This window comes from Lissotriton vulgaris, chromosome 3_1 (genome assembly GCF_964263255.1).
Source record: "Lissotriton vulgaris chromosome 3_1, aLisVul1.2, whole genome shotgun sequence".
Lineage (NCBI taxonomy): Eukaryota > Metazoa > Chordata > Amphibia > Caudata > Salamandridae > Lissotriton > Lissotriton vulgaris.
Genome location: NC_141689.1, coordinates 526,609,025 through 526,633,356, shown reverse-complemented (window position 1 = coordinate 526,633,356; position 24,332 = coordinate 526,609,025).

Genomic DNA, 24,332 nt, shown 5'->3' with positions numbered 1-24,332 from the left:
GGTGGGGGGCTTAAACAAACAAATCAAACTCAAACACGCGCGCACACCCGCACACGCGCGCACACGCACACACCCCGGGTGTGTATGTACAAATATAGATGCCATAGTACGTTATAGGTGGCCCCACCCGTTGTATCTGTGAGTCCTTGAGTGCTCCCGTAAAACCACGCATAGAAGCGCCACTACAACTGGAGCTGTAAGATTTTCATATTGCCCTTGGTCCCAGTCTACCACGACCATTAAAGATGACTGGCGCTTTGTGCTTTTTGGCACTATTCCTGTTTAAAAGTGTAAAATAGTAATATCACTGGTTCCCCTGTCATTTTGCTTATTAATTTATACCATATTTTTTTTTACTCGGTTCGGGATTTTATCGTCCTGTATTTCGACTTTATTTCTGTTTTTGTACGGCATAAGTACTTTACACATTGCCCTAAGTTTATCCAGGCTGATCGTGCCATCCTTGTCACCACACAAACTACAATGATTGAATGATACAAACTGAGGGGCAGTGAAATTACAAGGAAGTGGCGGAGAGCGGCGTTAGACTTCTTGGCTTAACGCTGTGTTCCGCCACTTTGGAAAAACAGGGCTGCGCCGTAATTACAACAATACGGTGCAGCACTGCATTTCCCCCTGAGCTGGCGCTAATTACAGCTGCCTAGCTTCATTCTCATAAACAATCTTAAACTGCATTTTGTAACTTCTATGTGTGCTGCTTTGTGCAGCACATAGAAGTTTGAACTCGTAACTTTTTTAATGATTTTTTATGTGGAGGAAGGGATGCCTTCCTGCAAATAAACAATCATGAATGGCGATTTTCTGTTTCTATAGCAAAAACGTGGAGAAATAAAGCAGTTATACTCTTTGTTCCATGTTAGGACCAGGATTGTTTTGGTCTTAATTTTAGCGCTCCCCCATATTTACTGCACCCTTGTAAATATGGGGCAGTGTCAAAATTAATTGGTGTTGTGGAGAAACGCCCACCGCAACACCCATTGCCCACCCCTTTCCCGCTAAGTATAGCGTGAAAGGGTGCCTTATTTACAAAGCATCTTTAAGCCACATTAAGTGGCTTAACATTGCCTTGCCTTCTCGTGGAGAAGGGTGGCTCAGGGGTTAGAGGCGGCAGACCTGGAGCTTGAGTTCGGCCCTGGACCAAGGTTCAATTCCCCGCCTCTGCGGGTCTTGGGCTCAAAAATTCCACGGACTCGTTAATTCTCGCTCCGGTGCCTTCTCGATTCATGGGTTCACACTCTGCGACTCTGGGCAATAGCTTGCTTAATCTCCACAACAGCCCCTCGCGGTGGGATGCCTGGCTTTCACCTTGTGGATACCCTGCCAGGGTTATCTCACAGGGGAATACCAGGACGGGTTCCCTAAGCAAGCATAGAGATGCCCCAGGGTAAGTCGTGCGCTATATAAGTTTCATTTCAAATAAGGTGAAGCCCTTATCGCCAAAGTAATGTCGGAAAAAGTGATGTTTCTGTGGTGATAGGGGCTTGTAAATATGCCCCTCAGAGTTCTAAGCACCCTTAAACTGGAATATTAGGATGTAAAACAAACTGAATCATAGTTATTTTTGTTCATTTACTTTTTACATGTAGGCTCCAGCGCAACGTAAGTAGTATTCCTTTGGCTTACAAAATGAGTCCATAATGTAGTCAGCATATCTATAGGACCAGAGAAGATCGTTAAATCTTCTCAGGCCTATGTTTATTTCTTCCTTGCAGTGGAACCAGGGAAAATTGGCAATGTTATTAACACCTTAAGTGCTGCACCTATTCCAACGGCCGACGGCACCACTACCTCGGGAGTGCTGCCGTTGGCCGTTGGACGTTTCAACTGCACCTGCGCAATGGAACGTTCAGCACTGGAGCTGGACGTTCCATAGCTGCTAAGGTGTTAAATGGTGGCAGATTATTCTCAGTAATTATGTTTTCCACCACTTCAAGACTTGGGTCCATGAGTGTGTCCTGGTTTGAGTCAATTCCATGAATATAAGCTTTTTACTTCAGTTTTCCTAAGCTGTTGATCAATTGCACACACAGATTAAAAGGGCAACTTCCTGGAATGTAAATAAAGAAGGAAGTAAAAGCTCAGAATAAGCTTGCTATGTAGATGAACGTAGATTTAATTAGGCTCTAAATCCAGACATGTATATTTTGTTCAAATGGTTAATTGTGTTTTTCATTAAAGATAACGAAGGCATATACAAGCGAATAAGTTTGATCTTTGTGATGTTCAGTACTTGATCAATGGCCCTTCCTCCATATATATGTCCACATCTTATGAACACACTTACCATGATATTCGCTTTCTCAATTTTCTTTGCAATATGATCAGTTCATGCAAGGTTATTAACCACAGTCAGGCCAAGCTAATCATAGTTGCTTACATGGTTGATACGACCCTCGTTGAATTTCCAATCAGTTTGCATTTTGTAGATGTTTTTGCCCTTCAGAACTACATAATGTTTTGGTTTCCCTAAATTGATCTTCAGGTCGTTAACCATGTTATACTCTTGAAGTTTCTGCAGCTGAGTTTGCAGACTGGAGGAGCCCAAAGAGAGAATGATGATGTTATCAGCATATGATAAATATAAAATTAGCTTGAGGCTGAGTTTTGGGACGAGACCCTCAGGGGTTGTCAATATGGCAAGACAAGACAGATACGTAGAAAGAAATAGGCAAAGGTGCTAGGATGCACCTTGGTTTAAGAGCATTGGAAATGTTCAATCTAGGAGAAAGGAAGTTCTCAGCCAGCTTTACTTGGAGCCAGGTTTCTTCATGGAAGGATACCAGAAAGTGCAGCAAAGTATTGCTGATGCCCCATTCTCTCAGTTTCGCTCAGAGTTTGCTTCAATTTGCAGTAGCAAACACTGATGAATAGTCAATAAAACAGACATATGATGAGAGACGTTTTCTTATAATTTAATTGACAATTAATTGAAATGCCACGTTGTTATCAAGCATAGAGAGGTCTGATATAAATCCGGTTTGGTTAGATGGAAGATGGTTGAGTCAGTATCCCTATCAAAGATTTTGTTCGGCAGAAACTTACAGAATAGCTTCCTTTTGCAGTTTAGAAGTGAGATAAGACAGTAGCTCTTAGGGTCGTCCCTAGGGTTTGTTATACAAAGGACAGATTATGGACCCTCTCCATGAAGGTAGAATTTGGCCCGATTGGAGAATCTTTTAAAATAAAGTGAATAAAAGCTGGGTCCAATAGTACGCACCTAACTTTAGGACGTTAACTGGAATCCCATTTAAACATACAGCGTTAGAGGATTTAGCTCTTTTATTCATAACATACATTTAATCTTTCCTACTCTTTTTTTCGGTTGACAGAGTATTCTTGTTAATGGTACTAGACACATATGGTTTGTTGTTGTAAGTGGTCCATTTATTGAAAGTAATGTGAAAATCAAAAGCAGCCTTATGCAAGCCTATGCCGTGTCCATCTATCTTCCAAAATCTCTTAGTGTCTTTTTGACCTTGCTTCTAGAAACAGTTGTGCCCATAATGATGACTTTAAAAAAAAATATTTTCAGGTTGTATAGCTTTTTCTCCTCCTTGATCACTCTATCCCTTTCTTTGGAAGGGGTATTATTTGTAAGGGACTTCATCTGTTTCGGCTATAATCTTTGCACAATATGTATTGATTTGTCTTTTAAACGCCATGGACAATCACCTATGGGTTGGACCATTGAGGAGATGAACGCAACTACTGAGTTTAAGAATTGTTTGCAGCCTTTGCACCAGTCTCAAATAGGATTGGGTTGTGAATGATCTGAGTTGTGTATGTCTTTGGCTGACTCTGCCTCCCAGGTTATACGTAATGGGATGCAGGATTGCTTTCAGGAAACCTCTATAAAGCCACCTGATGAACTTACCCATGGGCCTGCTGTGTGAAGGGTTTGTTATATTTTATGTTTTGGCAGTAATTCATATCGTATACAGAATAACTTAGGAGGTGATTGCTTAATACATTCTTAGGTTAGAAATTGCCTGGGTGGAAGGTCATCCTTAGCCATCACTGTGGGGATTCCCCATTCATCGACAAATCCCTCAAGGTAGAGAGGCCAGCTGCATGCCAGGCCACAAATGCCCAACCCCCAATCAGCCCATTGAGGTTGGTAGTTCTATCAGTGGACGGTCTTGCAGTTATCCAGTTTGTTTTAGAATAAACAAGAAGCTGCAAAGCAGAAAAATGTGTGTGTTAGGATGTAAGCTTGTAGAGGGACACAGAACTTAATGTAGCAGACCATCCGTAATGTTGATCTCTGAAAGTTAAGTGTCATAAAGGGAGATACCAAAGAGCCAATGAGCTACCTTTTTTTTTTACAGAGTTTTATATAACACGAACTTGACCCAAAGGTATTGTGTATCAGAGCACTTTACATGAGCACCAGTTGCATTTCATGAAGACACATACATTTTTGTGAGGCACGGAGAGTAGTGATTTGCCCAGAATCACAAGATGTTGAGCGTCCTTGCTGAGACTCGAACCTGGTTCCCCAGATTCGAGGTCTACCAGACTAGCCGTAAGGCCAACTCCTCTCCCCAATTACCTATTGTGATTAAGAAATAGCCAGCCTCCCCCCCACCCTCCACCTCCACTGGAAGCCTCCGTGTCACTAGGGCCACTCGGCGGCATTCACCTCCCCAGAGATAGGCCATCAGAGAGGAACTGAGTGTCCAAAGACGGAGCAGGTTAGGGAGAGGGGAAGGTTGTCGAAATAATAAAGGAGACAAGAAAGAACCACCATTCTCATCAAGGCCACACTTCCAATCACCGAAACAGGTGAAGAAGCCAAACATGTAATCTGTGGTTATAGAGCCCTCAACGCCTTCACCAGGTTGCCATCATGGAGATCTGAGGCGGAATGATACATGTTGATCCTAAGTTACCTAAATGTGTTCATTTCCGTCAGCAGCCTGGGATCAAGCCACAACTAAAGATAAAATCTACAGGTTTGTTGTAAAGGAACAATGCAAGTTTTAGCCCAATTTACTCTAAGACCTGAGATAGTTGTGAAATCTGTGACGATCTGATCTATAGAAGAGAAGTCCATATTGGCTTCTGTGACAGAGAGCAGAATGTTGTCCGCGTATCATAAAATTATGTGGGTCTGCCCTTTTATGGGAATCCCCCATGTGGCCCTGGGTAAATGTATGTGTGCAGCCAGAGGTTCCATTGACATGGCAAACAAAAAAGAAGTCAAAGGACATCCCAGTCTGGTGCCTCTGTGTCATGGCCACGAAGATGGAAATGTGTGTGCCAGTTTTCATTTGGGCCGTAGGGGCAGAGTACAATATTAGAATCTATTTTTGCCTATGGGAACCAACTCCAACAACTGTAAGACTCTGTGCATACAGTCCCAATGGTGGGAGTCAAATGCTTTCTCCAAGTCTAGAGCAATGCACACAGCATTGGGGTACAGAGAAGAAGGTTCATCCTTGATATGTCACAAGCGGCGGAGATTAAGAGGTGTCTTACGGCCAAGAATGAAACCCGTCTGGTTGTCTTGGATTATGTCAAGAAGGATCAGAAGTAAATGAGTAGCCAGGAGCTTAATAAGAATTTTATGATCGGTGTTTAAGATGGAAAGTGGATGTGAAGACCCTTGGTATTTCAGGTCCTTATGGGGTTTCAGCAGGGTAGAAATGAGTGCAGTATTCGAAGGAGGAAGAGAGCCAGATGTGAAAATAGCTTGATAAAGTGACTGTAATTTAGGAGCTAATGTTTTAGCAAAGTGGACGTATATCAAGACTTTGCAACCCCTTTCAACAATTCATCACATGACTTTGTGACCTCTCCAGTCGCATTGTGTCGGAAGTATAGCATAGGTAGGTTACAAGCAACTACATGATACACCAAGGCAAAGTCCAAACACACACTAAGGTCCAGCAATGAAGTGTGCTGTATCCGTTTGTGCTGTGGCTTGAGGCACATTGGTCTAATAAGAGCAGGATTGGTCAAGCTCTGCCCCTCTGTAAGGCCTCAGTGCTCATTTTGAGAGCTGAATCAAGTGGGAGTGGCCAGAAAGTTGAATCAGATGGGTGTGGCCCAAGAGCTGAGTCAGGCAGATGTGGCCCAAGAGCTGAGTCAGACAGGCATGGACTGAGAGCTGAGTCAGGTGGGCGTGGCCTCAGACTAATTAAAGAAGCCCACACCTCACCCCAACTGCGGAGTATTGAGCTTCCGGACCTGGCTGCAGCATCAGATGCCTTTGGCATTCTTTGTCTGTATTTCTTTGTATTTAAACGTCAAAGACCTCTCACTAAAAGGCTCAGATGTAAGCCTCATATTGCATGCAGGTCAAAATTGAGTTTGACAGAAAAAAAGGTGCTAGGGGAAAAATCCCAAAACATTGTTATGTTATGTTATGTTAATTTATTTTATAATGCGCACAGCTACCCAACAAGGGTTTCCCACCGCAAGCCAACAGAAGCTCCGCAAAGATCTAACATTAGCAGTGTTGATTAAAAAAAACAAGTTTTTAATTGTTTACGAAAGTTGGGAAGCAGCTTCTCCCGCCGCATTGCAGCGGGTAAGAAATTCCACATATTTAGCCCCCTGCAGAGAAAAGGAACGACCTCCCATTCTTGACAACTTAATCCTAGGAATCACAAAAAGCTCATCCGAAGAAGAGCGAAGTAGTCGAGAAGGATGGTAAGGGCGAACCAGATCTTGTGAGACTGTGGATTCAGTCTAAGGAGTGGACACGACTTCAGCAAAAACATGTTTCCATTGGATTATCCCAATATTTCAATAGTTTATTATGTTATGTTATGCGTTTTGTGAAGTGCGTGGCTGTCCCAGCAAAGGGACGACCAAGCGCTAGAGAACTGGAGAGAGAAGAAATGAGAAGAGTAAGCTACTGAAATAACCACGTCTTTACTGCCTTTCTGAACACCGAGAGGTTGGGGATGCTCCTAACAGTGAGAGGCATCGAGTTCCATAAAATGGGAGCCAACACCTTGAAAGAACAGCCTCCAGCTCTGGCTCTTCGGAAATGCAGAACCCGCATCAGATGTAAATCCGCAGAGCGCAGGGCACGGGAAAGAACATAGTGGTGGTCCAGGTTTCTGAGAATCGGTGGACCAGAGCTAGTCCAAACTTTATGAATAATACACAGTGCTTTGAACCTGATTCTTTGCTCCATGGGAAGCCAGTGGGGTCAGCGCAGCACCCCTGAGACTGAGCTATACTTATGCAGTGCAAATAAAATGTGAGCTGCCGCATTCATGGTGCATTGGAGCCTATTGATTGCGGATCTGTTAGCCCCTAACAAAAGGCTGTTACAATAATCCAGCCAAGCCAGGATAGTGGCTTGCACAACCAGCTGGCGCGTATGAGGGTCAAACAGATCCAAGATGGGTTTAAGTCTGCGCAGGATACTGAAACAGGTCTCTGCCACCGACTTAGCATGCTCCTCAAACGAGAGTGCAGTATCCAACCGTATGCCAAGATTTTTTACCGTGACTTTTGGCATAGGAGGTTTGCCCAGCACTGCCGGCACCAGTTGTTACTCCACCAGTGTGAGTTTCTGCCAAGCAAGAGGATCTCGGTTTTGAAATAATTAAGCTGAAGACAGTTTGCTTCCATCCAGCCCGCTAAGGCTACCAGATCCTCCTGAAATGTAATCATGTCCTGGCAGGAGTCTTTGGTACAAGACAAAATCTGTTGCGTATCGTCTGCATATGATACCAAATGTATATTGTGAATGTTGGCCAGCAAGGCCATGGGACAAACGTAAATATTAAATAGGATCGGACTCAATGCTGACCCCTGCTGGACCCCACAGCAAACAGGGTACGTCAGGGAATGGAATGGAGGAGCAATGGCCTGGAACGACCTATCACGTAGAAAGGAGGTGAGCCAATCGAGGGCAATGCATGTGACACCGATCTCACACAGCTGATGGATCAAGATACTGTGTGAGACCGTATCAAAGGCCACGCTAAGATCGAGCAGAATAAGCGCAGTCAAGTTGCGCTCGTCCATGGAGGCTCTAAGTTGTTCTGTTACAGCTAATAGAGCTGACTCCTTGCTATGTTTAGGATGGAAACCATTCTGGGATGAGTTCAGTATGTAATTGGACTCCAAGTACTGCATCAAAATGCCATTCACATAAGATTCTGTGATTTTGGACAAAAATGGCCAGAGCGAAAGCCGACGATAATTCTCTGGCCTGGAGGCCTCCAGAGAAGGTTTCTTCAAGAGAGGGATGACTTTCGCATGCTTCCAGGTCTGAGGAACTTCAGAATTGGACAGACAGAAATTAATGAGATCCAGACAGCCAGGTAGAAGGCAGTCCTGATGTTTGACAACAAGACCAGGCTTAATGGGATCAGTGGGGGACCCTGATTTAATCTTCGTAATCAGAGCCTTAAGGCCGTCTAAAGTCACAGAAGGGAGGATGTGAGGAGAGTTAGCCCCCATTCCTGAAGACTCTGCCCCTAGCATCGTAGAGGCTTCACATTCCCCATGGCAGCAATCATAAATGCCTGCTAATATATTAATAAAGTAGGTGGCCAGCACCTCACATTGGTAATTCGAAGTGATAGAACTGTCACTAGTCACTGGAGATTTCATCATATCCTTTAGTATGGAAAAGTGGCACAGGTTTTCCAAATCAATTTGTGGTAGGTTTTCCTAGTGGCTATGTAATCAGATTTGGCGATGGGACTGTAGGAGCGTCTCCAATGACGCTCAAACTTTTTAACGTTTTTTCTGGCCTTAACAGGAGACTCATTGAACCACTCCTGGGAATGTCCTTTTTTAGGTTGAGTCCATTTGGCTGGAATGCACCTATCTAGTGCCTGATTAATCCAGTTTTCAAAGTCAGCACTGGCCATCTCAACGTCCGAGGACAGAGTAGGCAGAGACGTGACAAGCATTTTATGGAACGTGGGGTGATTTAATTTCTGGCAGGGACGTTTGTATACAGCTTTAACCCGACTCTGAGTTTTAGAGCCGGTATGAGGCAATGAGAAAGCTATTAAGTAATGGCCAGTACAGACCATCGGAGCCACTCCACATTATCTGCAGTGGAACCTTGATCCAGTGGAGGAAACCTCGAAATAAAACAGTTTGATAACTTCTGATAAAAGAACAAAAAAAAATGTTACATTTCCAAGTTTGCCACAGTCATTTGATGGAAGATTCAAAATCCTTACCTCCTGAGAATCCCAACGCCCTGGATCTAAGGGAGTAAATAATGGATAAATCAGGATCATATTCAACTTGAAAAGTCAAAGTATTGCACTACTTCAATAAGGCCATAATATTTTGTTAGATTGTTGAATAACCACTGCTTGTTGTATGTATAGTCAAATTCTGGATTTAAATGTTATTTGGTTCTTTTGCAGACTGATAGTTGCAGTCAACGAACTTCCTAAAAACCCAATCTGCAATTTCACATCAGGTGAGGATGAAGTTCATTCTCCGCTGTCGACAATCTGGGATCAGTAATTCAGGTAGGAGAACATTATGTATCTATTTAAAGACTAAAAGTACATGGTCCATTTCAACAACAGACAGACACTAACTAGTTAAAACTGTGTCTCTTCACCGGATCTCTTCCCCGATGTTACATTCCTGACCTATTCCCCTCTTGCATTGAGTCAGTTTTTCATGTGTTCCATTTGCGACTGCTGCAGCAAGTTATGGGTGATGAGCGGTTGCATTCTTCTCCCACGTAAGTATCTCTGGGGCCTTGACAGCATAGAACTCGGCTGGCAAGCCATAATTTCCCAGGACTTTCCAGCAGGGTAGATCTTTCGAAAGGGAGCTAATTTCCTGCGTTGTGATTGGTTCATCCAGGGCAATTCAGGCCTCTTGAGCACCTTCCTCACACTCCTATTTGACCCCCATCATTTTTCCATGATTGTTAATGCACTCAAGTGGCACAGGCCAGATATTATTGCCTGGCTCACCCCAGCACAGAATTCTTGAAGAACAGGACAGAGTGCAAACAAATGCATTATGTCAGCAGCTAGAAATGTACATTTCGGGCATTTAGTCTTATCTATACCTCCAATTGTTCCCCATTTAAGTATTTTGACCGGGGTATAACATAATACATATTTTGAGCAATTGTAGCAGTTTTAAAACTTGCTGAGTATACGGAATGATCTAATATTTCAAAGGGGTTATGGATCTCTGAAGCCGAGGTTTCTACTTAAAGCAGTTGAATCCATTTGGCTGACAGTGTCATAGTATCATCTACATTTAGGCAGGAGAGTTCCCAGTAGGTGGTGCTAATTGATGGTTCAATACCGGATTTAAAATAGTATAGTGATAGTTCAGAGCCCTCAATATCCATTGTATATTGGCAGCCTAACTGAATATATTCCCTCACTTGAAAGTATTTAAAGAAAAGATGTTGGGGAAGCCCATATATTTCCTGCATCTCCAAAAAGGACCTAAGGCCATTTTCATCATGGAGGTGACTCATTGTTACAACACCGCTCCGCTCCCAAACACTGCAAGTTGCATCCTGAAATACCAAGGGGAACGCTGAATTATTCCAGAGCGGTGTTTCTTTGTTTATAAAGGCTATAGAGTATTTCAAACATATCTTTATCCTTATGTGTATGATATCCCTCAATACCTTAACCAGTACCCTCTTGTAGTAGTTGGGATCTCCTAGTCGAAATAGATAAAGCCTGCACTCTGCCCCTACGGCTAGTCTGTAGAAGTTAGACGCTCTCGTTGGACGCCTATTCCCTATAAGAAGCTGCCAATAATACCCTCCAGGCTCTTAAAAAAGAAGTCAACAAATAAAGGAATTTGGGGAGAATATTCATCTTAATAATATTGGTTCATCCGACAATTGTCAGAGGGAGTTTGTTCCATGATTTTAATTTAGATTTAAACCATAGATGGCAGAGGTTCATAATTCAGTTTGATAATGTTGTGTACTTCTTAGCATAGCTTGGTGCCCAAATAAACCACAGTATTAGTTACTCCTGGGATGGCAGAAGAGTTTTAGATATATTGGGTTTATATTCTGCAACCTCACCAAACCTGACCGCCTCTTTCAAAACTTGTTGAATTGCTACTAGAGGATTGGAAGAGAAGATTGCCACATTGTCAGCATATGTGGTTAATTTCAGCTGCTTCTCTCCAGCAGTGAAAGGTTGAATATCTACTTTCCTGCATAATGACTGCAAACATGGCTCTTTATAAAGGGCAAATAGAAGAGGGGAAAGCGGGCAACCCTGACGGGTGCCACAGGATATCTGAAATTGGTTAGAGCAGTTTCCTGCAAGTATTACCCCTGCCCTAGGTGTCTTATATAAGGCTTGAGTCAGGGAGATGAATCTTTCACTAATACCGAGAGCCCTGAGTGTAGCCCACATAAAATCCCATGTACCCTGTCAAAGGCCTTTTTGGCATCAAGAAGAATCATGCCCATGTTCTTATCAAGCCTTCAAGCCACATCAGAAGCTGTGATTGCCATATTAGTATGGCAAGTAATATCCCTTCCTGGGACAAAGCCATGTTGATGTGGGGAAACTAAAAGTGAAATTACTGGGTCAGACGCATGGCCAAGATCTATCATTCAGGGATATGGGCCGGTAAGAACCCATATATTCCGGGGACTTATCTTTTTTTTTAAATACAGTGTTATGAGTAATATTCCAGGTAACAGGGGAATACCCCCGCCATATAGATATGTTGGCCCACTTTTAGGAACTCGGAAGTTATTAAATCTTTAAATACCCTGTAGAACTCGAACGGTATAGCATCCTCACCAGCCGCTTTACTGGTTGATAGAGCCATTAAAGATGCATCGATCTCTGTTAGAGAGAATTCATCCTTCCCAGGTAGAGCAAACTACACCACTAGATGTACTGTAAACAGTCTGCCTGGTCCTACCGAAACAGGGAGGCTTCCACCTCTGAAATGTCCAGTAGTTTTAAAACAAAGCTCCCTCACGACTACTTTAAAAGCTTCATACTTTATGGAGAGGAGGAGGACCTTGTTTTTTCCTGAAAGAAGCAATCTATGTATTCAAGCAGAGGTTGGTGAAAGACTATGTCTTCCAGCATTATAGCCAAGAGACGCCATGTGTGAACTGGGAGGGTGGACCCCACCAGGCCAAATCCATGGTTAAAGGGTTATGATCCAACAGACCTCGAGGGAAGTATTCAATGAAGGATACCGCATCACTCCATCAGGTGCTTGTCTCACCATGTATCATCTAGGGACCAATGAGCTAATCATTGTCATAGATACGCAGCATTCAGCAATATAGGAGATTGCAGTAGTGGTGGTGTCGAGAAATCAAGGGAGGTATCAAGGACTATGATGGAAATCTGCCCCCACAAGAATCCTAGGGCATTAGGCCAGTCTGTCATGATGGAGGTTATATGGTACCAGAAAGACAAGTGGTCAATATGTGATGCGTAAATAACTTTAAGATTGGCGAGTGTCCATTTAGGGCACCTCCTACAAATAAGAATCGTCTGTTCATGTCAATATGTGTCCTATCGACTCCAATGGTCTCCCGACTACAATCCATAATACCCAGCTCTAATCCATAGGATGAATAGCTTGTACCGAAACCCTTTCTTTTCCACCTGAACTGCAGTTTAGCCACCTCTGTTGATGTTAAGTGAGACTCTTGGAGGAAGGGCAATATGTACCTTCTACCGGAGCACTGCTGCATGCACTGTGTAACACCTATGAAAAGAGTTCATACTGTGCAAAATCCACGTTGCTGTACTTGACTCTTTCTGCAGGGTCTTCCCCAGTCTTTTTGTCTTCACCCTGTCAGTTTTCTGAACCCATTTTTGTTGGCTTTTGGGACTCTGCGCAATTTACCACTGCTAACCAGTGCTAAAATGCTTATGCCTGCTACTCTAAACATAGTAGAATTGGTTTACACCCAAATGGCATATTTAATTGACTTTTAAGTCCCTAGTAAAGTGGTGCTACATGTACAAAAGGCCTCTAAATTGCGTGCTACTAGTGAGCCTGCAACACTTGTTGTGTCACGCACTTAAGTAGCCTTGCAAATCTCTCTCAGACCTGCTATTGCTGAGCCTGTGTGGTTTGTTTAACTTGCCATTTTGACCTGGCAAAATAAACCTTTTTCCAGGCCCAAACCTTCTATTTGTAATATATATACCTCACCCCTAGTGTAGGTCCTTGACAGCCCAGAGGGCAGGATGCAATGTATTTAAAAAGTAGGACATGTGCTTTCCAGTATTGCATGTCCTAGTAGTGAAAAACTCTTAAATTTGTTTTTTAGAACTCCCATAGGATAACTTTGGAGTTACCTTATTACATTTAATAAGCTGTAACTTCCAACTGGGACCAGGTAGACAGTTCGAGTTTGGTATCTAAAGAATTGTAATTTAAGCCCTCTTTAATGGGAAAGTCGGATTTTAATCACAATTCTGAAAATGACAATTTTAGAAAGCTGACTTGCCTTTTTATCAGGTCGAAACATTGTTGATTCGCTAACGCATTCAACTGACGCATCTGTGTTTTGGTCTTTCCATCCTGTAAATGATTTCCTAGAGATTTTTAACTGAGATTGGACTATTTCTAATGTTTTGTAAATAATATATCAGTTCCTTTGTGCTGCCCCTCGCTGGTTTACACTTGTCACTTTGCGCCGTTCACTATTTTCATGAGCACAAACTTACACAAGTGGTACAGGTTACATGTCATTTAATGTAACACAGTGCTTTTTTTCTTTGTTATATCCAATTCTGAATACAAAACCGCTCTCAGTAATTTTTGCAAATCCATTGATGTCTCCCCCCTTTTTTATCCCCTTGTTCGCTAACAACTATTGTGTGTATACGTAAACTTGCTTTGAATTGATACCTGTTGTGACATTGTTAATTGTTGCATATACTTTTAGAAAGTTGCAATTTTCTTATCATAACCATTTGGTGCCTACATCTTGCTCCTTAGTCACATGACCAGGAGTAGCTGGCACTTGGTCTTTGTTTATTGCTCCCAGACAGTGAGACAAAAGGAAGATAGGTGTTGGCAAGAGGGGCCACTGTGAGTAAATAAGGTCTCCCAAAGGGCTTGTCACTAGACTATTGTAACCCCAACACAAGCTGAGGCCGGGAAGAAGTGGATGCCAGATACCTCAGGGGGATGGAAACCTCTAAAACCTTCTCCAACTTCAAAGTAGGCACTGGGTATAAATATTCAGGGAAGGTGTCGTGGGTACACGCGAGTGGACGCCGTCCACCCACTTTTTTCACAGGGTGAACGCCATCCACCCTGGCAAGAATTTGGGCCCCACTGAATAATGTGCTGAACTCATCCCGGTGTAATTTCCAAACACCGGAACACTTTCAGCAGCGCCTGCAAGTTGTCTGCTTTCCATCTCTAACAAGCAACAAAGTTGACAAGACTTTCTTATTTAAGATTCCTGCTGGGACGAATTGGAGGGGTCATCAAGCTTCCTTTTGTTTGAGTCTCTTGGCTGGGAGCAGTCAGGAATTTCACAGCTGATGCAAATGAAGCGGTGGGAAACAAAGGCTCAAACCTTGTTAGCACTTCAAACATACTTAAGAGAGGTAGCTTTTCACTTTGTTCAGGCCCTGTTTAGGAGATATGCATGGCACTGTGAGAATATCGGATGTGTTGGTCTTTCCTAGTATTAACACAAAGCAAATTGCATTTATATAGAGCTTACTTCCCCTGAGGAGACATTGAAATAATTTAAGTGACACTATTTTTTCTTGTATAGCCCTACTCATTCTAATACAGGGTGTCAGAGCACTTTACCTCAACACATGCATATTACATGTACAATAAATTATATACGTTTATAAATTAATGTACAGGATATGGTACATAAAACTGGGAGGATTGCAAGGTGTAAAAGTCACATATCATCTTCCATAGCTCACTGTGCTATTATCCTTGCAATGAGCTTAAACATATACATGGTAGACCTGCTAAAGATATATTTGAGGGCTTTAAATCTGATGTCACTTCTTGTGATGCCACTTCCTGTAAAGTCGTGACTTGTGATGCCACTCTCTCTGATGTCACTTCCTGTGATGCCATGTGTGATATCATATGTGCCGTGATGTCATGCGCCGGGATGTTGTGCGCTGTGATGTCACGTGACATGAAGTCACTTGCATACTGCCTAACTTGGTCAGTCCCCCCACTTCTTTTTTTAGGACTTGTGCCCTGTAAATATCAGACCTCAGACCCCAATTATTCAGTACACTTCTGGTCCTGTAGATAAGCTACCAAGAAGAAGGACTGCTGTGCTGCTGTAAGGACTGCCACTCTGCTTGACTGCTGCTCTGAAGTACGGCTGCCCTGCTGTGCTGACTTGATGCCTGCTGCCCTTTTGCCTGGGTGAGAAAGGCTGGGCCTGCATCTGTTGAACCCAGGACCCCAAAGAGACTCCAAGGACTAGTTGGAGTGCACCCTTACATGAGCCTCAGGGACAGAAGGCTGCCACAACCTCAACCCCAGCACCTGGACTCAGACATATGTGAGCCTAAGACAAAAAAGCACACAGCAGCTGACCAAGGTCGAGCACTTAAATTCCACCAGTTTGATATATCCCACACAAGTGCAACTACTCCCGGCATATGCTGCTGGGGGATGTCAGTCATTAGAGAAAGTCCACAAGAAAGGAAGGTGCACTCTATTTGAAGTCAGTCAGGAGACATACGTTGTCCAAAATATCTTCTTTTTATTAAGGTAGTTTGTTTTAAAACCGGCACACAGCCAATGCGTTTTGGTCCCTAGTGCCACGGGAACTTCGTCAGGGCTGTAATAATAATAACATATATAACATAAATATACATATAAAACATGAAAGTACACACTACTCATTAAACAATACATTTTTGACAATATCAAACAAGACATCTAAGAACACACTAATCGTTAGACAATAGATGTTTGACAATACAAAACAATACATCTACGATGACCCAAGAGCAATTAAAAAGATTAGAACACACAATATTTTTCAAAACAACCACATAGCAACAATAAAATAAAATATACATTAAAGGAAATTCTGCATATGACCATACAATTCGACCAAAGACATACTATAAATATAAGTGTACAAAGTGGGAAAAAGAAAAAGAAAAGAAAAGAAATGGGTGGGAAAAATAGATGGTAAATTAACATTTAAAAAGTGAGAGGAAATAGCATTTGCATGAATAAGACCCATGGCCCAGGGCTACAAGTCAAAGGAGGATAGGGAAAAGTAGTATAAAAGGATAGAAGAAAAAATGATGACTGTGTCCCAGTCATAATAATTCAGTAATCTCACCACCAGAAGCCTGGGAGGAGCACCAGGAGGAGGGCACTGAGCTAGTTCAGTCACAAAGTAATAGGAGAGCGCAGTGGGAGCTATACCCCATTTTAACCATTGCTCTGAAATGTTACAGGGTCCACTCCCACCACATTCTAGCCCAATGATGCACATGTTTTATGGTGAAAGCACCATCCAGTTTGCTTCAGCTATGTCTGTGCTGCCACCCCATAATAGATCAAGTTTGCTCAGCAACTGCGCGTGCAGAGAGTTGAAGATCCGCTGTAGCTTGTGAATTTGTGGTAACTTTTTCGGAAAGTTTATAATGATTTTCCTGATGAATCTCTAGGTCTTTAGTGAAGAAATCGAATTTTGCCTCAAATGCCTCCATGGACTCTGCAATGGGTGCAAGGATTCTGTCCAGTTTATCGGACAGGGTGTGCATCATATTGTGTGAATCAGGAGAGTTCTGTTCAGAGGCCATCAGAACATGCTGCCCCCCACTAGGGCTAAACGAGGGGCACGTCTCTTGGGAGATTGATCCTGTCCAAACTGCTCTATACTGTCTGTTTGTGTCTCTCTATCCTTCCATGCATGTAAAGAGATCGTCATTCTGTGCCAGGGTCACCTCACTGGAAACAGTGCCCTGTCGATGTGGGGTTTGTGCCAGTTGACAATGAGGGAGACCCTCCACACCCATGTCCGGTCACGCGCCTTGCACACAGTGGCACAAGCAGTCAGTGGATTCAGGTGGGTATCAATGCATGCAGTTCACCAAACAAAGTGAAGCTTTGTTCTGCCCCACCGAGGTCAGATCAATGGACCCTTATGTAGAGCAGCACCATTCGCTTCATAATTCTATCTTGATACATGTTGGCAGGATCACAGCCAGCTGAACCATAGTGCAAGGAGAGAATACATAGCTTTGGGGGCCAGGAGTGCAGGCAATCAGTCCTGCCCAACTCCAGCCACACGTCTCATGGCAGAAAGGGGATCCGCAGCCAGGAGCCAAGAAGGTGGTAGTCGTAGGCCCCCCAGTCCTCTGAATCCCGCCTCCCCCTCTGTCCAGGGGGTCTCCCTGGCAGTATACCCATGAGTAGGACTGTCCAAGGGAGTTGCCACTACTCAGGAATGCTCCTCAGGGGCCGGATCACCGCCACTAGGGAAAAAAGGAGAAGGAAGGCCCTCAGTCCAAGCAGCCCACAGTTAGGGTGAGAGGGTCACAATCAGGAGCCACCAAGCAACTAGAAGAGCCCCTCCAGTTGCATCTATGCTGCACTCCCCTATTACATGGGGTCCCCCCACACCTCAAATATGCCCCACAGGATGTAGATCTCTACTGATAATTATTGTTTGTATGGTGAATTTCTGGAGCTTTAATATAGTACATCAAGATATTTTTCTTATACCCAACAATAGAGTAGCTTTAAACTTTTTTATGCGAATTTCTGTTTTGTTTTTTTAAATAAAAATTCTAAATTTAGCCTGTGTAAAGCCTTCTTCACAAGGCCAACTCCACTGTGCATGGCCTATGCAAGCACACAACCTGACTCCCCCTGTAAATAGCATTCAGTTGTGTGCAGAGGAGATTGGATGCCGGGCTTTCCCACTGGACAAATTGATATTTTTTTGTGTGTGTTTTTTTTATAGGTTTGAACCTTTTTTGTTTGAGACTTCTTGATTTGTCTTTAACTATGATGAATTTGTATTTTTTTACGTTCTTAATTAAGGGCCAGACGTATCAAGCAATATTGCGATCGCAAACGGTGAAATGCGCACAATTTCACCTTTTGCGATCGCATAATCATACTGTGCAATGTAGAGAAGAAAAACCCCACTTGCAAAATAAAGAATCTCAAAATTTGTGATTCCCTACTTTGCGCGCGCATTTAGAGGATCACAATGTGCGATTCCTTAAATGCTAATATCGCAAATTGCGATTTTGCTTTAAAGAATCACAAATTACCACCAACTTCAAGTTGGTGATAATTTGCGATTTCCTAGAAAAATTAGATTTTTATTCCTATGGGCCTCTTGGCCCATAGAAATGAATGGGAAGCCATTCCTTATTTGCGACTCGCAATTTGCGAGTCGCAAATAAGGAATGTGTAGGAACCGCAAAATATTGGCAGATTCCTACAAATATTGCATTTTGCGAGTCTATAATACCGAATCAGTAAAATTTGCTATTATAGACTCTCAAAATGTAATGTTGATACATCTGGCCCTTAGTCTCTTTTTGATTTTTATTTGTAATGATAAACAAAACAATAGCCCTTACCATCAATTATAAAATACCATTTGGATTATACCTTTCAAATTATCAACACACCTAACTCAAAAACATTATATTGTAATCGTTGGTGTTATTAAATTACATCTTTCACATATTGAATATGGCTAATTAAGAACCAATGCACTGTACTGTTTGGAGTGATTCCAACATGTAGCACAGGCGAAAAGTCATGTTTTCTTGGTCATAGTTCATTTAAAAAACGAATTTTGATAAATTGGACAGCTAGCAGAGGAATAGCCACGTACACACAGGGCTCTCTTAAAGAAGGACGGTATATACACACAATAAACCAAGAGGCCCCCTAAAATGTGTCTCTAGTACATTGAAGAAATACTGGAATATTTTCAACGGTTGACACTTCATTGGTTTTAAGCCGACATTTTGGCCCTATTTAGTCAGATTGTCAGGACCATAAGTAAGATATAATGGTGCACATGCATCAAGCTAATTTGCGAGCACAAAAATCGTAAATCTGTAAAACAGGCCCTTTGTGCTTGTAAAATTAGCCCTTTGCAATGCATCAAAACAAATCTGCAAAAAAATAAGAAAAATAAAGAATTGCACATTTGCAAGGCACAAACTTGTGATTCCTTATTTGCAAATCGCTATTACAGTGTTGCAAAGCTATGCTAAAAAAGTCACAAACAGCGATTTCCATGAAAATCGCAAAATTGCGATCGAAATTTACCGAATTTTACAGGCAGGTGGTAAACAGGTGAAAACAATCAAAACAGGTGGTGAACATCAGCAAATTATTTAAACAGGCCCAGAAGGCCTCAGAATGTTTCACAATGGTAGCGCTCTGCGTCATGGCGCAGAGGATGAGGCTACGAGCAGCAGCACAGAGGAGAACGAACGCATTTTTAGAGTGTGCATTACATTGTTGGGGCAGGCAGAGGAAGAGATGTATGACAAGTACAGGTTAAATGATGACCTGATCCATGATCTGATTGCTGAACTGGATCCCCTACTGCAGCGCCAGACTTGCAGGACACATGCATTTCCCACTCATGTGCAGGTCCTATGTTCCCTGCACCTACTAGCATCAGGAAGCTTCCAGGGTGTAGAAGCTGTAGCTGGAGGGGGTCACAAGGTGCCCTGTCACTTTTTTTAATTCATTCCTCAACGCCATGTTGACCAGGAAACACCACCACATTAGCTTCCCCTCAACCCCACAATATTTGCTGGAAACAAAACTAGATTTCTATCAGGTAGCCCGGTTTCCCCATGTAATACTTTGCATTGATGGAACGCATGTAGCCATTTGTCCACCATCAGTGAATGAGTACATCTTTAAGAACCGGAAATCCTACCATTCACTGAATATTCAAGTAGCCTGCAATGCTAAATAATTCATCTCTGACATAGTGGCACAATGCATGTCTTGTGCATATTCGGACACAGTGGCATACACACTTTTTTGAATTTGGAGAAGGATTTCTGCAAGGTAAACAGATGTTACATTGTCTTTGACAGTATGTACAAATGGTAATGCATATCTGTCACTAACCGTTTGCTTACTACCCTGTAGGTGACAGCGCATTCTCGGTGCGCAACTACATCCTGAGACCATACCTCACGCAAAAGTACCCCAAGTGAGCAGCGTCACAATGCAGTGCACATCGCAACACGAAATGTCATCGAGCGCACCTTTGGCCTACTAAAAGGTAGGTGTGGTATCCTTCTGTTCTTCTCTGTGTTATGTATGTGTGACTTGCTGATTGTAGAATGTTATTCATAGAATGCCATGATGTAGTTATGTTATGATTCTATTTGAGGCCAGGACTCTGTCAGTTGGTGCCTGCCTGTGTCTCCTGTGGATGAGATCCTTTCTTCCTGAAATATGAATAAAGAAACCTTTTATTCATCCTATATTTGAGATGTACTTCTTCACAGTAGGTTTTATTGCCTCCACAAGACTGGCGGGGCATTGCAATACCGACCTGAGACCTGCTGCAGAATAGGGGTGGGCAGAATTTGCACAGTCAAACTACGCAAAGCTCTGCGAAACGGTAAAAAATGTCTGCGAGCACGCAAAAGTTCTGCAAACACGCGGAATTACTTATTCCACTCATTCGCGATTCTTTTTTCCTGTTCTGTCTGCGAATTCCACAAGCAGAACGGAATTTACCACCCAGGCCTACTGCAGAATTGTGGCCACCTGTGCCATGTTGCTCAACATTGTTACTAGGAGTAGCATACCCCTGGAACTGTCTGACAGCGAGCCTGAGGAGGACAACCAGCCGGAGCAACCACTACAAGCAGCAGATGGGGCAAGCTTAGCAGAAGGGAGAAGGAGACGTGCAGAAATGACACAGCATTAATTTTGAGGTGGGTAATGATGAGATAATACACAGCATGGTAGAACTGTACAGGATTTATTGTAATGTAGAAATGTGGTAGTGTTAATGCACACATACCAGGTGCTAAATAGCACAGTGGGTGTAAGCCAAAAAACAAAAACAAGACATCATCATTGGACTTAAATGTCAGTCCCAACATTGGCCATGATAATGGTTACATCACCATATATGAGGTAGTCTGCCAACACTACACTATTTTGTTGCAGCTATGCCCTCCCAAACCCCTTTCGGTGGCCTCATTCACCTCCCTGTGGAGCCTTCAGAAGTTGTGGCACTCCTAGTAGTGTGCGTCCGGCATTTTGTCACTGTGTGCACTGGATTTCTATCTCCTTCTCACTGAATTTCAGTTTTGGTTTTCTATTGGCAGCCTGCTTCCCAGTTGCTCCTGAAGCCATACTTTTTGTCCCAGGACAGTTTTGGAGAACCCAAATCATTATAATATCAAATAAATATCACTATTATTTTTAAGCACATAACAAAGAAAGGGAAACATTCCAGCTTTTGAATAGAACACAGTTTCTGCATACTCACCTTTTGTTTGTTTGTGGTATGAACACAGCATAGCAAGATCACACGAATAATACAATCACAAACTCTCTATTAGATCAATAATTATATCACCAATCTCACATAATTTACTAATCTCTTCAATTCAGAAAAAAGTGGGAGGACCCCACCCCCAGATCTTGATAGATTTCTACATCCAAATGCTGCCTAATGTTCAAAGCCCGGCGCACTTACTATGGTGATATAGTGGTATAATCCTTGGACAACAGGAAAGAAAATGTCAATGTTCAATTCAACCAACACAAGGGTGCCTTAAGAGCATTGAACATAGAGTTGGGCTACTACTACTCTTGTGGCGCTTATCCAATTTTTCACTCACAACAGATATGCATAGAAACAATCCCTGATTATTCACAATAAATGTCCCACGGAATGTTCAAAAGGACCAAACAAAACAAAGCAGGGTTGGATTGATATGATCCTACGGTAGTAGACAATCTAGATACACCTTTGTCAGTGATAAATCAGACCAGAGAACAAAACAATATTTTCTACGTGTGGTTGAACACTAAAATCAAGACTACACCAAGCCCAGGCTGCAAAGGATATATTCTAACCTGAGTGTGTGATCAGGAATCATTACCCAACAATGCATATGCAAGTCGATGCATAAAGATAAGGTACTCCCTTCGAACTTTCCTGTGAACAAAGTCCATCACACACAGGTGAAATGTGATACAACCCAACCTCGAACTTCCTTCACCTAAATACCACCTGAGCGCAACACTTGAAGCAAGAGAGGTCGAACTGTTGGACTGCTCACTGGAACGGGTCTTTTATTTATAACATAACATAACATGTATTTGTAAAGTGCACATTCACCCAGAGGTCTCTTGACGCTGAGTAACAGATGTTTATTGTTACCCAAATCAATGGTACTCATTTTATCGACCTCAGGTGAATGAAAGACTGAGTGGACCCACCAGGATTTGAACCTGTGACCATGAGGTTGAACACAGGCCCCTGCAATGGATGCATTAGTCCACTGAGCCAATGTGAACAACAAGGACCCCCTGTTCAAATACTGAATGTGTAATGCAGGGAAACAAACAATGTATGAAAAAAGGAAGTGCATTTGATGAAATAACTAGGGAAAAGAGCGATATGTAAGGCACAACAACCAAATAAAAATTACAAGTTTGATTTATTCAAGAAATTACAGTATCATAATTTTAAAAACACAATCAGTACATTATTTCTATAAAAATACACAAAATATGTATAAAAGAGTATTAATGACACAATTATACTCAAACACATATAAAGTACATAGGTGGCAAACAATAAAAAATCATCGACGCGCGTTTCGGCGTTAACACAACGCCTTCATCAGGAGCCACATACAATCTGTAAGACATGTATAAAAAGAGGTTAGAAACATGTTGAGGTCATAGATACCTCATAACAGACAATCAATCATTAAAAACATATCGCTGTGCTTACATAACAAGTGAATCCCTACACGATGCAGCTACCAATTGTAGCTACAACTGATACAGACTAATTATTGTATATTTGAGCAGTAATTATATCCATTGCTGGAAAGAGGGCTGCTTTACAGAGTAAATGACAGCAAAAAGTATGTCATTTGTGGAGCAGCAGTGAAATAATAATAATAAAAAACAGTTTTTAAAATTATAAAATATATGTCATTTTATGATACCATAAATGAAATCAGGGCTGAGGTCAATGAATAATATCGGTTTCAGATTGTATGTGCAAAGGTGTGAATTTGTTGAATGTGAGTTATCCAAAGAGAACTAATTTAAGGGCATTATAGTTCAGGACAGCCTCAAGAGGTGGTGAGGCAGCCAGCAGATGCTGGAGGAAGAAACTAAGATTCTTGCTGTGTGCAAAGCGGGTGAAGGTGTGATCTTATTCCGAGGCACTTATCAGGCTTCGAGAGGTGATGGGGAACTCCAAGTTTGAAATAGACTCTGTTGTGAGGAGAAAAAAAATGAAAGTACAGTGGAAGTCAAGCAGAGGTTATTACCTTTGCTAAGCTGGTGCTTTTTCAGAAGAAGGGTTGTGAGAGAAGAGTCTGCAGAATCTATTGGAGCGGGAGGAGCAGTTTGTTGAGATTGCTCTGCCGCTTATTTGCGAGTGAAGTATTTATTTTTTGAGCCATGTCAATGTGCATGGCTGTGTTGTGTGTGTAGCGCCTCAACTAATTGTCTCCATGTTAGTATTTTGTGTTTAAAACTTGCAAATGCCTGTGGTGAGGAGATATCAGGGGGTACTTGTTAATACTTGATAATTTCCATTGCCAACTTCCATTTTCAGAGTTTCATGTTTGCATACTGTTCCCTAATCCGCTTTTTATTCTTGAACTAAGGTCATTGTATAAGTTGTTCAGTGCTGGAAGGGGGTTTAAGGAAAACTAGAGCGTTGACCTGCTATTAAAGTGTAGCACCTATTACTGAGAAATTTAGGGCGGAGGTGAGTGAAAAGTATTAATTTATTTCAGCTATCGCAATGCAATCAATACCTGCACCTTCAGTCTGATGCTGAGGAGTATGATGATTACGAATCTGCGATGAGAGCACTGGAAGAGAATTATAGTAGGAAGATTAGCATTGTGGTCAATAGACACAAGTTCTTTCCCCGGGCACTGATGCAGGGGGAAACCATTGCGCAGCATGTAGCAGCCTTGAGAAGGTTGGCCATTTCATGTAAATTCAGAGATCTCCGGAATGAGATTATAAGAGATCATAAACAGGACAAACAATATGAAGATCCAGGAGAAACTATTAGGACTGAAAGACCCAACTTAGAATAAGACCATTGAAGTGGCTAGGCGTATCTAGAATACCATTCGTTA